The 11,219-nt window shown below is 47.1% G+C and overlaps 1 non-coding gene across 1 annotated transcript; it reads right to left on the minus strand.

The window, feature by feature from the left end:
* Positions 1-517: 517 nt before the first annotated feature.
* On the minus strand, positions 518-589 carry trnac-gca. Its single transcript has one exon. It is a non-coding gene; the product is annotated as a tRNA-Cys (tRNA).
* Positions 590-11,219: the final 10,630 nt, after the last annotated feature.

An 11,219-nucleotide genomic window follows, 5' to 3' on the forward strand; every position in this document is an offset into this window, starting at 1 on the left:
CCAAAGTCCATTGTGTAACCAAGGACGCGTTCCATAGAAGGTCATGGTCGTTGAGGTTTGTGTTGTGTTGTGATGGTTGCTGGCAAGAAGCTGCTCTTTTCGACTTTATCTAGAGATACAGCGCCGAAACAGGCCCTTCGGCCCATCGAGTCCGCACCGACCAGTGATCACCCCGTACACTAGCACTCTATCAATAGACAATAGACAATAGGTGCAGGAGTAGGCCATTTGGCCCTTCGAGCCAGCACCGCCATTCAATGTGATCATGGCTGATCATCCCCAATCAGTACCCCGTTCCTGCCTTCTCCCCATATCCCCTGACTCCACTATCTTTAAGAGCCCTATCTAGCTCTCTCTTGAAAGCATCCAGAGAACCTGTCCCCACCGCCCTCTGAGGCAGAGAATTCCACAGACTCACCACTCTCTGTGAGAAAAAGTGTTTCCTCGTCTCCGTTCTAAATGGCTTACTCCTTATCCTTAAAATATAAATAATTGTGAGTAACATTAAATATTGATGAGGGGGCACCCAGATTTGAACTGGGGACCTCTTGATCTGCAGTCAAATGCTCTACCACTGAGCTATACCCCCCTATCCTGCACACTAGGGGCCGTTTACAATTTTACTGAAGCCAATTGACCTACAAACCTGTGCGTCCTTGGAGTGTATTTAATTCAATTCAATTCAATTCAAATAGAACTAGTGTGGATTTGCAGAAAAGGGGTCAGTATGGGCGTGGTGGGCCAAAGGGCCTGTTTTATGCTGTTTGATTCTATCACTATGTCTGATGCAAAATATCCACATTGCAAACGTTGCATTCTTGAAACAAAATGCATGGTTGACATTATAAAACGCATTGCCAATGCAGAATTCTGGTGACATTTGCTTGAGTGGTTCCTTTGGGATTTCATTTGCTTTTATAGCCTGAAAATTGTGAAATATTCACGCCATTGCCCAATTTTAATTGCTTCACCCCCTGGTCATTCAATCAGTTGCTGAGATTCTCAACTTTAAAATTCATTCCCGTAGCCTCGTTATCTTGCAATACATCTTTGGCCAACCATTCTTCTTAAGTGGCCCCCTGTCATTTTCCTTAACTTTGATAATGCCTCCGTGATGTGCCTTGGGACTTTTGTACCATGTTAATCACACCACATCAGAGATCATTGTTATTTCTGTAATGTCTTTTTTAGAGAGAGATAGAGTCATACAACTTGGAAACAGGCTCTTTGGCCCAACTTGCCCACGCCGACCAACACTAGTCCCACCTGCCTGCGTTTGCCCTATATCCCTCTAAACCTCCTATCCATGTACCTGTCTAATTGTTTCTTAAAATTCACGATAGTCCCTACCTCAACTACCTCATCTGACAGCTCATTCCATACACCACCACACTTTGTGTGAAAAAGTGACCTCTCATGTTCCTATTAAATCTTTCCCCCCTCACCTTAAACCTCTGTCCTCAGGGTTCTCGACTACAGCACAGAAACAGTCTCTTCAGACCACCAGCCATCTTTCACCCGTTCACACAGGTTCAATGTTATCCCACCTTCTCTTCCACTCCCTACGCACTGGAGATAATTCTACAGAGGCCAATTAACCCCCCAAATCCGCGAGTCTTTGAGATGTGGGAGGAAACCGGAGCACCCGGAGTAAACCCACATGGTCCCAAGGAGAATGTGCAAACTCCACACACATACACACACACAGACAGCACCCAAGGTCAGGATGGAACCTGGGTCCCTGGCGCTGCAAGGCAGCAGCTCCACCTGCTGTACCGCTTAATATTTGCTTATTATGTTGCCCTCGACTAAAACGCCAATCCTACGTCTCAGGAGCAGTTGGGTTCGGATAGTCATGAACCCGCACCATCTTGGATGGTGCAGCAGCTATTCACATGATTATAATTACAGCAAATTAATTGCCTTGAGATGTAGAATTATCGGTTCATCAAGGGTGGAAGGGCATTCTTGTCACTTCCCTCTTACAGGATGTCATCAGGCGCTTTGAGGAAGGAAGGTTATTTCAGGGTCGTGGGTACCACTTGCACTCTTTGCGAAAGCCTTTGAAAATCCCATCCCAGAGACAAGACACACAAAACCCAAAGCCTTAACATTGCACCGTCTATATTTAGAAGCTGTACCAGTGCCAACCTGATTGCTTCATTAATTACTTTCTCAATCTTGAAAATTAAGATCGTTTCAGGTCAAGTGAGAAGATTTTTCTCCTTCTCATATGAAAATTAATTCCTTTCTTCAACTCCCTCTGCATCTGTATCTTTTGTTAATTGCTGTGAAATATTGTACTTTTTACAAGGGACATTTTTTTTCTCCCCACGCTAAACGTATTCAGTTTCATTTTGTATGTGGAAGATGAATTATGTTATACAAAGGATCAATGATATACTGAATATGTGAATATGCATTGGGCAGCATTATCATTCAGATAATCAGTTGTTCTGTGATATCAAACGGATATATATATATTTCCAGAGGCTTTGAGTCAAAATTGAAGATGATATCTACCCTGAAGACCACTTATTCTTCAAATGTTTCATTAACTTTGGGCAATGTTTCATTCAAGGCTTCACGATTAATAAATGCAATTACAAAGCAATTAGCATTCCATTGGACTGTCATTCATGGAATTACAATTAAAGAGGTAATGGAAATATGATCGGTAAAGATTAATTCAAATTGTAATCAAAAAATAGTCATTTACATCCAGAGAGCTATCATTAATCTTTTAAAAGAAAGGGATTAATGTTTGGTTTTGATTAGAGATACAGCATGGAAACGAGCCCTTCGGCCCATCAGTTCCGTGCTGGCCGACAATCACCTGTTCACGTCAAAGATCGACACAAAATGCTTGATTTGCTTTCATTTTTGAAGCAAGTACTTGCGCATAGAAAAATGCAAATGTATGCTTGTTTAATAGTATTTTATAACAGCATTTAACACAAGGAGGATTTTGTGGTTTGCAAAATGGCTAGACGTTAGATACACAAACCATGATTACTGTAGAGCTACAATTTGTAGAGTGGAGTTTTATGGTTCCATTTCAGTTTTTAGTTTTATTTCTCAACGAAAATTAACCAAAATGCTTTTAAAATGTGCCGTGTTGTGGAGAGCGCTATTAAATGGGCTCAGTCTTTGAAGCATTGCTTTTTGTAGAATATGTTGAGGATCTAGACCTAAATGTAGAGGCTTTGAGAGAAAAAAACTTGCAACGTTGCAAATTTAGTTGGTGTGCGACAGTAAGGAGAAATGCTTCATCGGGCAGGAAGATATATATATACTTTGATGAGATGAGTAGCAAGATTGGAAATGGAATTTAATTTCAGCATAGTTGAGGCAGTGCATTTGGGAGGTGCAATGAGACAAGGTAATGCATAGCATTATTACACTACAATCACTGCACTTTTGTACTTTATCCTTAAGGATAAAGGGGGAAATCCTTTAGGACCGAGATGAGGAAAACATTTTTCACACAGAGAGTGGTGAATCTCTGGAACTCTCTGCCACAGAAGGTAGTTGAGGCCACAGTTCATTGGCTATATTTAAGAGGGAGTTAGATGTGGCCCTTGTGGCTAAAGGGATCAGGGGGTATGGAGAAGGCAGGTACAGGATACTGAGTTGGATTATCAGCCATGATCATATTGAATGGCGGTGCAGGCTCGAAGGGCCGAATGGCCTACTCCTGCACCTATTTTCTATGTTTCTATGATGGTCTATGAGGATTTGAAACATATAAGATTGTTAAGGGTTTGGACATGCTGGAGGCAGGAAACATGTTCCCGATGTTGGGGGAGTCCAGAACCAGGGGCCACAGTTTAAGAATAAGGAGTAAGCCATTTAGAACGGAGACTAGGAAACACTTTTTCTCACAGAGAGTGGTGAGTCTGTGGAATTCTCTGCCTCAGAGGGCGGTGGAGGCAGGTTCTCTGGATGCTTTCAAGAGAGAGCTAGATAGGGCTCTTAAAAATAGCAGAGTCAGGGGATATGGGGAGAAGGCAGGAACGGGGTACTGATTGGGGATGATCAGCCATGATCACATTGAATGGCGGTGCTGGCTCGAAGGGCCGAATGGCCTCTACTCCTGCACCTATTGTCTATTGTCTATATGGTGCTTATCTACAGTATGATTTTACTAGACAAAACAAAGAATTTCACTGTGCCTGGGACATCATCATCGGTGATCACTTTAAACAAGTATGACTGTCCTGTCGTGGAGCTCGCCTGTGAGTGACTGTTTAACGTGGGGAGACTGGTGCACAGACTGCCACCATAACTGAAGCTCTCGGAGAAAACCCACGCAGGGCACGGGGAGAAGGTACAAACTCCGTACAGACAGCACCTGTGGTCGGGATCGAAGCTGGGTCTCCGGCGCTGCAAGCTCTGTAAGGCAGGAACTCCACTACTGCTCCACCGTGGCCAATGATCTTTTGCTTTTTCCTCGATTCCCCGAACTTCCAAATATTTATCTTTGCTCTTTCTATTCCCTCGCTCATCGAGCCTCTGGCCCTCTCGGGTGAAGTATTCCAGACAGATAACTGTGCAGATTCCAATCAGTTTTGTTTCTCCATTATATTACAAAGTAACATTAGATTCAAAGTAACATTAGCAAATTTGCAGTTGACACAAAGCTGGATGGCAGTGTGAACTCTGAGGAGGATGCTTTGAGAATGCAGGGTGACTTGGACAGGTTCGGGTGAGTGGGCAGATGCATGGCAGATGAAGTTTAATGTGGATAAATGTGAGGTTATCCACTTTGGTATCAAAAACAGGAAGGCAGATTACTATATAAATGGTGTCAAGTTGGGAAAAGGGGAAGTACAACGGGATCTGGGAGTCCTTGTTCATGAAAGTAAGCATGCAGTGAAGAAAGCGAATGACATGTTGGCGTTTATATCAAGAGGAGTCCAGTATAGGAGCAAAGAGGTCCTTCTGCAGTTGCACAGGGCCCTAGTGAGACCACACCTGGAGTATTGTGTGCAGTTTTGGTCCCCTAATTTGAGGCAGGACATTCTTGCTACTGAGGGAGTGCAGCGTAGGTTTACAAGGTTAATTCCCGGGATGGCGGGACTGTCATATGCTGAGAGAATGGAGCAGCTGGGCTTGTACACTCTGGAGTTTAGAAGGATGAGAGGGCATCTTATTGAAACATATAACATTGTTAAGGGTTTGGACACGCTAGAGGCAGGAAACATGTTCCTGATGTTGGGGGAGTCCAGAACCAGGGGCCACAGTTTAAGAATAAGGGGTAAGCCATTTAGAAGGGAGATGAGGAAACACTTTTTCTCACAGAGAGTGGTGAGTCTGTGGAATTCTCTGCCTCAGAGGCCGGTTCTCTGGATGCTTTCAAGAGAGAGTTTATAGATAGGGCTGTTAAAGATAGCGGATTCAGGGGATATGGGGAGAAGGCAGGAACGGGGTACTGATTGGGGATGATCAGCCATGATCACAGTGAATGGCGGTGCTGGCTCGAAGGGCCGAATGGCCTCCTCCTGCACCTACTTCCGGTAGGCGGCGCGACTCTCGTCTGCAGCGGCCTCTGCAGTCCGTCTGCGTTTTTATTATTTTATGTCTATGTTTTAATGTAGTTTTTGTTATTTTTGTTGGGGTATGTGTGTGGGGGTGTGGGGGGGAGGGGGTAACTTTTAAATCTCTCCCTGCACGGGAGACCCGACCTTTTCTTTGTCGGGTCTCCGTTGTCGTTGGGGCTGCAACGAGGAGCGGCCTCCAACAGGAAGACCGGGGGCTGTGGTGCTGACTACTAACCTCACCGTCGCGGAGCTGGCCGAGTCCAGAGCGGGTGGAGCTGTGGTGGACGCTGCTGCCACCCGACCCCCGGAGTTTCGGAGGCTGCAACTGCGGGTCTGGCGGGCGGCACCGGGAGCCCGCGGGTCCCTGGAGGGAGACCGCTTTTCGGGGCTTCCGCAGCGGCGAGTTCTCCCGCCCGAGTTGCGGGGTTGAAGAGCTCCTGGAGCGGGGCCTTACAGCACCGCCCCGCGCGGCTTGGAATGGCTGCGGGACTGCGAGCGCGCGCCGGGGGCTCTAACATCTAGAACCCGGTGCGCGACCTTGCATCACCCGGCGTGGCTTTAATGGCCACGGGACAATTCGCCATCGCCCGCCGGGGGCTTTGACTTTGACTCTGACATGGGGGGGGGGAGTGCAGTGGAGAGAAAAGTTTTTTTGGCCTTCCATCACAGCAATGTGATGGATGTTTATGTAAATTATGTTGTGTCTTGGGTCTATTTGTTTGTAATGTATGGCTGCAGAAACGGCATTTCGTTTGGACCTCAAGGGGTCCAAATGACAATAAATTGAATTGTATTGTATTGTATTGTATTGTCTATTGTCTATTACTTCCCATTCAAGTGCTAATCCTGAGCGCAACACACAGTGCTGGAGGAACTCAGTGGGCCAGGCAGCATCTGTGCAGGGAATGGACAGGCGACGTTTCAGTTTGGAAGAAGGGTACAGACCAGATGGCCCTTACGGCGCTAGAAGCCCAGGTGCGATCCTGACCACAGGTGCTGTTTTTTACGGAGTTTGTACGTTCTCCCCGTGACCTGTGGGGGGGTTTTCTCCCGGAGCTCCTGTTTCCTCCCACACTCCAAAGAAGCGCGGGTTTGTAGGATAACTGGCTTGGTAAAAAACTGTAAATTGTCCCTAGTGTGTGTAGGATAGTGTTAGTGTGCGGGGGTCGCTGGTCGGCTGGGACGCGGTGGGTCATAGGACTTGTTTCCGCGCTGTATCTCTAAACTAAACTAAACCTGGAATGTCATCTGTCCATCCCTTCCACAGATGCTGCCTGACCTGATGAGTTCCTCCAGCAGATTGCGTTTTGCTCAAGATGCCAGCCATTGCAGTTCCTTGTGTCTCCAAACATACTATCTGAAGAAGGGTCTCGACCCGAAACGTCACCCATTCCTCCTATCCGGAGATGCTGCCTGTCCCGCTGAGTTACTCCAGCATTTTGTGTCCATCTCCAAGTATTAATGTTGTTGAAGAATTTCTTTGCTGTGGTCTTTAGAAAAAAATGTTTTCTCCTCATCACCAGTAGGTGGCAGTCACACTGGGGTTTCAGGTTGGGAGCACAACAGGGCCTGTCCCACTTAGGCTATCTTTAGGAGATTGCCGGCGACTGTCATATTCATAGCGGGTCGCCGAAAAACTGGCGACTGGAACCCCTTTCGACATAAAATTTGAAATAGGATCATAAATGGCCGATTAGGAAAAGGGGAGATGCAACGAGACCTGGGTGTCATGGTACACCAGTCATTGAAAGTAGGCATGCAGGTGCAGCAGGCAGTGAAGAAAGCGAATGGTATGTTAGCATTCATAGCAAAAGGATTTGAGTATAGGGGCAGGGAGGTTCTACTGCAGTTGTACAGGGTCTTGGTGAGACCACACCTGGAGTATTGCGTACAGTTTTGGTCTCCAAATCTGAGGAAGGACATTCTTGCCATAGAGGGAGTACAGAGAAGGTTCACCAGACTGATTCCTGGGATGGCAGGACTTTCATATGAAGAAAGACTGGATAGACTCGGCTTGTACTCATCCCATCCACCCTGAATGACTTCAGGCCAGTGGCACTCACGCCAGTTGCCATGAAGTGTCTAGAGAAACTGGTTCTCACACATATCAATCACATGGTCCCGGGCACGATCGACCCCCTCCAGTTCGCCTACTGCCCCAACCGCTCAGTGGACGACGCAGTGGCCATTGCTTTACACCACATCCTGCAACACCTGGACAGCAGAGGAACATACGTCAGAACGCAGTTCCTGGATTACAGCTCGGCTTTTAACACCATTCGCCCGGGCAGGCTGACTGAGAAGCTGACAGACCTCGGCGTCCCGACTCCCACCTGCAACTGGATCTTGGATTTCCTGACTGAAAGACCACAGGTGGTGAGGATGGGAAGGAGGGTGTCTGCAGAGCTCACCGTCAGCACAGGATCACCACAAGGCTGCTGTCTCAGCCCCAAACTTTTCACCCTGTACACACACGACTGTGTCTCCACCCAGGAAAATACCATCATTATTAAGTATGCGGATGATACCACCATCCTGGGCCTCATCAAGGGGGGGGGGGGGGGGACGAGTCGGGCTACAGGAGTCTGGTGAACGACATTCTTGCCTATGGTGAGGTGAACGACCTAAGCCTCAACACAGACAAGACAAAATAAATAATAATGGACTTCAGAAAAAATCCACCCCCCCTGCAGCCCCTCATCATCAAGGGGACTGTGGTGGAGAGGGCTGACAGTTACAGATACCTGGGATTACAAGTAACATCAGATCTGAACTGGACTTTGAACACTGCAGCCACAGTGAAAAAAGCCCAGCAGAGACTGTACTTCATCAGGCTGCTCAGAAAAGCTGGTCTGCACTGTCGCCCTCTCACCCAGGTCTACAAAGGACTGGTAGAGAGCATCCTCACCACAGGCATCACGGTGTGGTATGGAAACACCACACAGACAGAGAGGAAGGCTCTGCAAAGAGTCATAAAGACTGCAGAGAGGATCATCAGAACTGAACTCCCCTCCATGGACACAATCTACACACAGCGCTGTCAAAAAAGAGCAGAGAGAATCATTAGAGACACACTACATCCAGCTCACTCCCTGCTCAAACACAAAAACTGCACATACAACCTCAGGCACAGACGAGCGGACAGTATCGCCACAAATAGAACACGCTTTTTTAAGAGCTTCTTCCCTGCAACAGTGAGACTCTTGGCCAAAACACAACAAAATGAACTGATGTCCTGATATAGGGTTTGTGCAAGTTACAATGCTCTATGTGTCTTCTGTGTGTCTTTTTTAATTTTTTTAAATTTTAAAATTTTTAATTTTAATTTTTAACTTAACTTGACTATCTGAATAGCCGCACAAGAGTTCCTATGTGTGCAAGCACAAATGGCAAATAAAGTTTTTGACCTTTGACCTTTGACCTTAGAATTTAGAAGATTGAGGGGGGATCTTATAGAAACGTACAAAATTCTTAGGAGGTTGGACAGGCTAGATGCAGGAAGATTGTTCCCGATGTTGGGGAAGTCCAGAACTAGGGGTCACAGTTTAAGGATAAGAGGGAAGTCTTTTAGGACCGAGATGAGAAAATCATTTTTTACACAGAGAGTGGTGAATCTCTGGAACTCTCTGCCACAGAAGGTAGTTGAGGCCACAGTTCATTGGCTATATTTAAGAGGGAGTTAGATGTGGCCCTTGTGGCTAAAGGGATCAGGGGGTATGGAGAGAAGGCAGGTATAGGATACTGAGTTGGATGATCAGCCATGATCATATTGAATGGCGGTGCAGGCTCGATGGGCCGAATGGCCTCTACTCCTGCACCTATTTTCTATGACGTTTAACAACAACAAAAAACCAAAGCCACCACCCGGTGACAACCTACGTTAACCTGGCGACAACCACGACAACGCCTGCGTCAGGAGAAGTCACGCTTCGCTGATTGGCGTCAAGCCCACTGTCGCCGACTGTCTCCGAAAATGTTTCAACATGTTGAAAATCCAGCGGCGACCAGAAAGACGCTACGATTCTTTGGGCGACTGGGGAGACGACTCGCGCCCGTACAGGCGACACCCTGGGGTCCATGTGTCGACAGCCTAGTCGCCTAAAAGATCGACTAAGTGGGACAAGCCCTTAACAGCAAGGAGGGAAGAGACAAGGACTTTGGGACTTTTTGCCTTCCATCACAGTGAGGAGGTGCCTGGTGGACTCACTGTTGTGGATGTTAAACTGTGTTGAGTGTGTGTTTTGGTATTTATTCTATGTTATGGCTGCAGGCTAAACCATTTTGTGTACTGAAAAGTGCAATGGCAATAAAATTGAATCCGAATCTGAATCTAAACAGTCTGTAAATAACCAAACCAACTGTTCACACAAACCAGTCTGAAGAAGGGTCTCGACCCGAAACGTCACCCATCCCGCCTCTCCAGAGATGCTGCCTGTCCCGCTGAGTTGCTCCAGATTTTTGTGTCTATCTTCAGTTTAAACCAGCATCTGCAGTTCATTTCCAGCACAGTTACAAGGCATTCGTGTTCAAGAAGGAACTGCAGATGCTGGAAAATCGAAAGTACACAAAAATGCTGGAGAAACTCAGCGGGTGCAGCAGCATCTATGGAGCGAAGGAAATAGGCGACGTTTCGGGCCGAAACCCGGAAGGGTTTCGGCCCGAAACGTTGCCTATTTCCCATAGTGGAGATTGTTCAACTCTTTGCATGGAGCGGAGGAAATAGGCAACGTTTCGGCCTGAAACCCTTCTTCAGGCTGAAGAAGGCAGATCGCCTTCAATGTCCAGCCCCCACAGGCACAGACCTTTCTGCAGGAGCATATACACAGAAGATTATTTCCAGCGATCCCCTGGAGTCGATTGATGTGAAGGCATTTTTTTACCCGCTGTTGGCCTTTAGATGAACTTGCGGCACCAAGTCCACAGCCAAGGCCCAACAACACGTGAGATTGCCTCGAATAAATCCAACATGTAACACAGGAGAGAACTTCCTTACCCCTAGCGGCACGGTGGCACAGCGGTAGAGTTGCTGCCTCGCAGCGCCAGAGCCCTGGGTTCGATCCTGACTACGGACGCTGTCTGTGTGGAGTTTGTACGTTCTCTCCTTAACATCTGCACCTGCCGTTCCTTCCCCTTGACCTACGAGGGTCTTCTCCGGGATCTCCAATTTCCTCCCGCACTACAAAGACGTACCGGTTTGGAATAATTGTAAATTGTCCCTAGTGTGCAGGGATCGCTGGTCGGAGCGGACTCGGTGGGCCGAATGGCCTGTTTCCGTGCTGTATCTCTAAACTAAATTAAACTGCCTACACCACGAGTCAGGGGCTTTCCAGTGGAGTTTCAACACTGACGTTAAGCTGGAGAGAGCGCAGAGAAGATTTACCAGGGTGTTTGTTGCCAGGACATGAAGGCCTGATCTAACGAGAGAGATTGGGCAGGCTAGGATTTTATTCCTTGGAGCACAGGAGGATGAGGGGTGATCTTAGAGAGGTGTATAAGGTAATAAGGGGAATAGATATGGTGAATGTTCATAAGTTCATAAGTGATTGGGGCAGAATTAGGCCACTCGGCCCATCAAGTCTACTCCGTCATTCAATCATGGCTGCTCCATCTCTCCCCAATCTCCTGCCTTCTCCCCATAACCCCTGACACACGTACTAATCAAGAATCTATCAATCT

Source organism: Amblyraja radiata, chromosome 16 (genome assembly GCF_010909765.2).
Source record: "Amblyraja radiata isolate CabotCenter1 chromosome 16, sAmbRad1.1.pri, whole genome shotgun sequence".
In the NCBI taxonomy this organism is placed as follows: Eukaryota; Metazoa; Chordata; class Chondrichthyes; order Rajiformes; family Rajidae; genus Amblyraja; species Amblyraja radiata.